Source organism: Tenrec ecaudatus, chromosome 10, assembly GCF_050624435.1.
Source record: "Tenrec ecaudatus isolate mTenEca1 chromosome 10, mTenEca1.hap1, whole genome shotgun sequence".
NCBI lineage: Eukaryota > Metazoa > Chordata > Mammalia > Afrosoricida > Tenrecidae > Tenrec > Tenrec ecaudatus.
Genome location: NC_134539.1, coordinates 30,876,030 through 30,881,644, shown reverse-complemented (window position 1 = coordinate 30,881,644; position 5,615 = coordinate 30,876,030). Strand labels below are relative to the sequence as shown.

At 43.2% G+C, this 5,615-nt stretch overlaps 1 non-coding gene across 1 annotated transcript; it reads left to right on the top strand.

Moving 5' to 3' along the window:
- Window positions 1–3,133: 3,133 nt before the first annotated feature.
- LOC142460656 (U1 spliceosomal RNA) lies at window positions 3,134–3,291 on the top strand. Its single transcript, XR_012786824.1, has one exon. It is a non-coding gene; the product is annotated as a U1 spliceosomal RNA (small nuclear RNA).
- The last annotated feature ends 2,324 nt before the right edge of the window (window positions 3,292–5,615 follow it).

The following is a 5,615-nucleotide window of genomic DNA, read 5'->3' as shown; positions in this document are numbered from 1 at the left end:
TTGATTGGACTTCCATGAGCACTGATTGTGGATCCAAGCAAAATATGTCCTCGACACCTTCAATCTTTTCTCCATTTATCCTGATGTTGCCTATTGGGTCCAGTTGTGAAGACATTGGTTTTCTTTACATTTAAGTTGCAATCCATCCTGAAGGCTGTAGCCTTTGATTTTCTTCGGCAAATGCTTCAAGTCCTCTTTACGTTCAGTAAACAAGCTTGTGTCATCTGCATTTCAAAGGTTGTTTTATTAAAAATGTCCTCCAGTCCTGATGCCTGGACATCGTCTTCATACAATCCAGCTGCTTGGATGATTTGCTCAGCTACAGACTGAACAAGTACGGTGAAAGGATACAACCCTGGCCCCTTTCCTGATTTTAGACCATACGGTAGTCTTTTGTTCTGTTCAAACGGCTGCCTCTTGATCTGTGTACCACTTCTGTGTGAGCACAGTGGAGTTTCTGGAATTCCTTTATCAATGTACTCATAGTTTGCTATGATCCACACAGTCAAAACGCAAGTAAACAACTCTCTCGTTTTCTCAGCTTTGAACCAAGGTCATCTGATGTCAGCAGGATAGCGCTGGTTCCATGTCCTCTTCTGAATGTGGCCTGAGTCTCTGACCGTCCCCTGTTGCTGTACTGCTGCAAGTGTTGGTGCATTATCTTCAGCAACATTCCCCTGCATGTAAAATTTATATTAATTATATTGTTTGGCAATTTCCACATTCTGTTGGATATCTTTTCATTATGTATCTCTTCCAGTCAGTTTTCCAGGTAAGCTGTCTTTCAGATTTCTTGGCATAGATGAAGAACTGCGTCCAGTGCTTCATCAGCTTGTTGAAACATTTCAATTGGTATTCCATCAAGCCCGGATGCCTTGATTTTCATAATGCCGCCTTCCTTCAGTGCCACGATTTCTTGATCATATGCTACCTCTTGAAGTGATTGATGTTGACCAATTTTTTCTGGTACAGCGGCTCAGTGTATTCCTTCCAACTTCTTTTGATGCTTCGTGCGTAATTCAATATTTTGCCTATACAGTCTTTCAGTATTGCAATTCTAGATGTAAATTTTTCTTCAGTTCTTTCAGCTTGAGATATACTGAGCATTTGTATGTGTGTATGTGGGGGGCGGGACTTTCTAACTCTATTAGATATTTTCACATTTCATATAATCTCTTTTTTGTCTTGCTGAGCTGGCATTTGAAACCCTTTCATCATTCCTTACATTTGTTTTAGCTGCTTAATCACGAAAAGCAAGTTTCAGAATCTCTTCTGACATCTATGTTGATCTTTACTGTTTGTTTTAAATATCTTGTGCTTCCTTTATGTATGACATTCTCCCCACACCCCCGCAAAAAGAAACAAACAACTCACATTTTATTAGGAGCTAATCCAGGCATATCATTCCATAGTCCAATCCTATCAAGCAGTATTGTACAATTGCTACTACAATATGTATAATATTCTTGATGCCATCCCACACACAGTTCATCAGGTCTTCTGACATTAATGTTCAGTGAAGCACATCTATTCTTGTCTGTGAGTTCTGTGTGTCTATTTCAACAAATTATAGGACTCAGCGTAGCTGTAGATTGGGATGGAGTAACAATTGCTGTCAGAATAGGTAACAAGGATGGAGCGGGGAGCCCTGTCTGCCCTTGGTCTGGTGGCCGTAGGGAAGCCAGAGGAGGTCAGCTATGGCCCCTCCCTTGACGTTTATTGCATCCACTCTCAGACCAGACTCTTTTCTGCGTTCTCACATTCCTGGGCCACTATGCACCTGCCCTAATGGCCTTTGAACTAGGTAACGAACCAAGGACAGCCCCATGCCTGCAGTATTATCTAAAAACCTCAAATCCCAAGAAGTCCATAAAACCTAACCAAGCCCACTTTGCTTACCATATGAAAGCCCCATCTGACAATTCCAGATGTCTTACTTGTTTCCAGGGTCAGTCCTTGTGTGGCCCTGCCCTGGGGCAAGCTGTGCACTCCCCGGGAAAACCATGAGTGTAAGAAACTGTAAGTCACTCATTTTGACTCTAGGCCTCACCATAACTGATACATCAAATCCTGGATACATTTAAAAAATTGACCAATTGCTGTCCTAAGAAGCTTTTCTTGTTATCAATGAGTACTTGGCAGATAATTTTGCTGTTAAGTGTTTTTGTTTTTAAATTTTTTATAGCTGTGGAGAGAAGAAACTGGGAGTAATGCATTACATTCAGTCAGGCTACATTGAAAGCCAACAACTTCCCCCAGTGCCAACAGAATCTGACTTGCTCTAAAGAGCCAGGCCTGGCAGAGAGCTGGGCTATATCTGTTTTATATATTCCTCCCTTTGTTCCCCCCTCCCCCTTCCCTCCCTCCTTTCTTTTAATATGAAGGAGGGCAGTTGTACGTTTTCATACTGTTGAAGGGTGAAAGGATAGGCAGTAAACAGGTTTATTGCTGACATTCTGCAAATTGTGGGCTGCTTTACCTATGAGCTCCTGGTCTATTTCTTGAGTTCCTCCACCTGCAGTTTGTCAACATGATTTTTTTTTTTTGCTAGAGCTCTTTCTTGGAAAAGAGAGGGAGGGGGGAGAGGGGAGTGTCAATTAAGTTTATTTTTAAAAACCTGCTGATTCTGCATGCTTAAAACATTGTGTCAGCAGCTATTCTTACACGGTTTTCACACCTGCAATCACACAAGCAAGGGAGCCTCCAAGACTGGAGACATTTTCTCAAGGCGACAGGATGACTTCAGTAAGGATTCTGCTGCGAAGGAGTGGAATTGAGCGAAATGACTTCTAGTATCCCTTCCAAATCAGAGACACATGACCTAGATAATTTAAACTTTTCAATCCTCTTTGGTATATATTGACATGGTGTGGGGTCTGTGCCTGGCTCCTCCAGCTTGCACAGGAGAAGGAGAATCCAACTTGGCATCAGCCCAAAGGTGATTCCTGTGAGGCCGGGTCAGACTCGTCTCCACCCTCTATTTGGCTTTATCCTAGTTTGACACCAGCTATCACTCTTACAGCACCTACTTCCCTGCAGGATCTGATCAGCCAATGCAATGGCCACTCAGAACTCACAGGTAATACTCATCGTTATGGTGGCTTATTTATTTATTTTAAAAAATCAGTTCATTATACTTAGCTGGCAGGGGAGATACCATGATCACGAAGGTGGTTTTCCCAGGGTAAGGCTCACCCATTGCACTCCGGGTGTGCTGACCCCTGCGATTTCCCCAAATGTGGGAAACTCGACTGCATAATTTGTGGGGGACTGCGTTCGCGCTCTCCCCTAATTAAAAAAAAAATCAGTTCATTGAGGGTTCATCACAATCCATCCATCCATCCATTGTATGTCAAGCACATTTTTACATTTGTTGCTTTCATCATTCTCAAAACATTTGCTTTCTACTTGAGCCCTTGGTATCAGCTCATTTTCTCCCCATCCCCCCTCCGTCATGAACCCTTGAAAATTTATAAATTATTATTATTTTGTCATATCTTGCACTGTCTGATGTCTCCCTTCACCTACTTCCCTGTTGCCGGTCCCCCAAGGAGGAAGTTATACGTAGATCCTTGTAATTGGTTCCCCCTTTCTACCCCATCTTCCCTCCACCCTCCGGTATTGCCACTCTCACTACTGGTCCTGAAGGAGTCATCTGTCCTGGATTCCCTGTGTTTCCAGTTCCCATCTGTACCAGTGTACATCCCCTGGTCTAGTCGGATTTGTAAGATAGAATTGGGATCATGATAGTGTGGGGGTGGGGGTGAGAAGCAACTAGAGGAAAGTTGTATGTTTCATCATTGCTATGCTGCACCCTGACTGGCTCATCTCCTCCTCCCCATGACCATTTTGTAAGGGGATGTCCTGTTACCTACAGATGGGCTTTGGGTCCCCAATCTGCACTCCCCTTCATTCACAATGATATGTTTTTTTGTTTTTTGATGCCTGATACCTGATCCCTTTGATACCTCGTGGTCACACAGACTGATGTACTTCTTCCATGTGGGCTTTGTTGCTTCTGAGCTAGATAGCCGCTTGTTTACCTTCAAGCCTTTAAGACCCCAGATGCTATATCTTTTGATAGCCAGGCACCATCAGCTTTCTTCACCACATTTGCTTATGCACACATTTGTCTTCAGCGATGGTGTTGGGAAGGTGAGCATCATGGAATTCCCGTTTAATAGAACAAAATATTCTTGTATTGAGGGTGTACTTGAGTGGAGGCCCAATGTCTGTCTGCTACCTTAATACTAAACCTATAAATATATGCATATAGATCTATTTCCCCATCCTCATATATAAGTATATTTACATATGTACATGCCTTTATTTAGACCTCTATAAACATCCTTTACCTCCTAGCTCTTTCCTCTATTCCCTTTTACTTTCCTCTTGTCCCACTATCATGTTGAGCCTTCAGTTGGGTTACAGTAATTCCTCTTGGTTAAATTATCCTTGATCATGCCCTCCCAGGCCTCCTACACCCTCCTCTCCACTGATTTTGGATCACTTGTTCCCTTATTCCTGGGTTTGTTAACACCACTTCCTTTCCTCCCCCTCCCCCTCTTCCATGTCCCCCGGAACCATCAGTCCCATTGTGTTCTACTCCAGATTGGTCATCCATTTTTTTAAAGGCACTCTAACAAGATAATGGCAGATATATCACTGCAGCTATCCATGATCACAGAGAAATGTTTGAGCACATTTCGTTTGGAGTCTTACCATGCACATATGAACTGGACCGGAACAGCAAAGCTTTTTTACTTATGTTCAGTGATGAAGTAAAGTGACTTACATCTTTTCTGTCCATGTCTTCGTTGCTCTCACCAAATGAATGGGTGGTACCAGTGCAAACAGGGGATCGGTCACTTTGGTCTCTCCACTAGACAAATATCTCAGAAACAGGAGGGCAAATATCTCAGAAACAGGAGGGGAGAGAATCCTGTGACCCAGCAGAACACTTGAAAGATCCCTGTAGTAGAAGCTTCAGACGCCCTGAGACCATGAGACAGAGCAGTGGGTGGCCTTCTTGGCCCATGAGGCAGAGACCATGGAACCACGTGAACCAAGAGCCAGAGAGACATATCTGCCAGTATGGCTCAGAAGAGGTGAACAAAGAACTGGATCTTCAACATTTCATAAGTGATTGCTTCCCTAATAAATTCCTGTAAGCATGAATATTGTCTATGAGTTCTGTATAGTGATTGCAATGAATTACTGAATCCAGAAGAGAAGTAGAGAAGCCATGAAGGGGTGGCTCATATCAGAATTGGGTAAAGACATGTGTTAGGGTCTAAAACTAAAGGTACCCCTGAGAGAGCCCCAGTTTCAACCTAGATCTTGAAATAGTCCCAATGCTATCCTGAGTACCCCACATTCACTTTCTGACCAAACTGCCAGAGTAAAGTCATAAAGAGACAGGCTCTGTAGCCCTGAGAAACCTCCCTGGTAATCGGAAGGCAGGGAGGAGCAGGGTGTTTGAAGGCAAGATTGATAGATGAAGCAGGAGCTCGTCCAAAGAATAATAAGGGTAGATTTAAGGGAGTGAACTTCAAGAGTAAGACAGTAGAAGCCGAAGTAGAGGTGGGCTATCTTCACTCATTTCATATGCATGG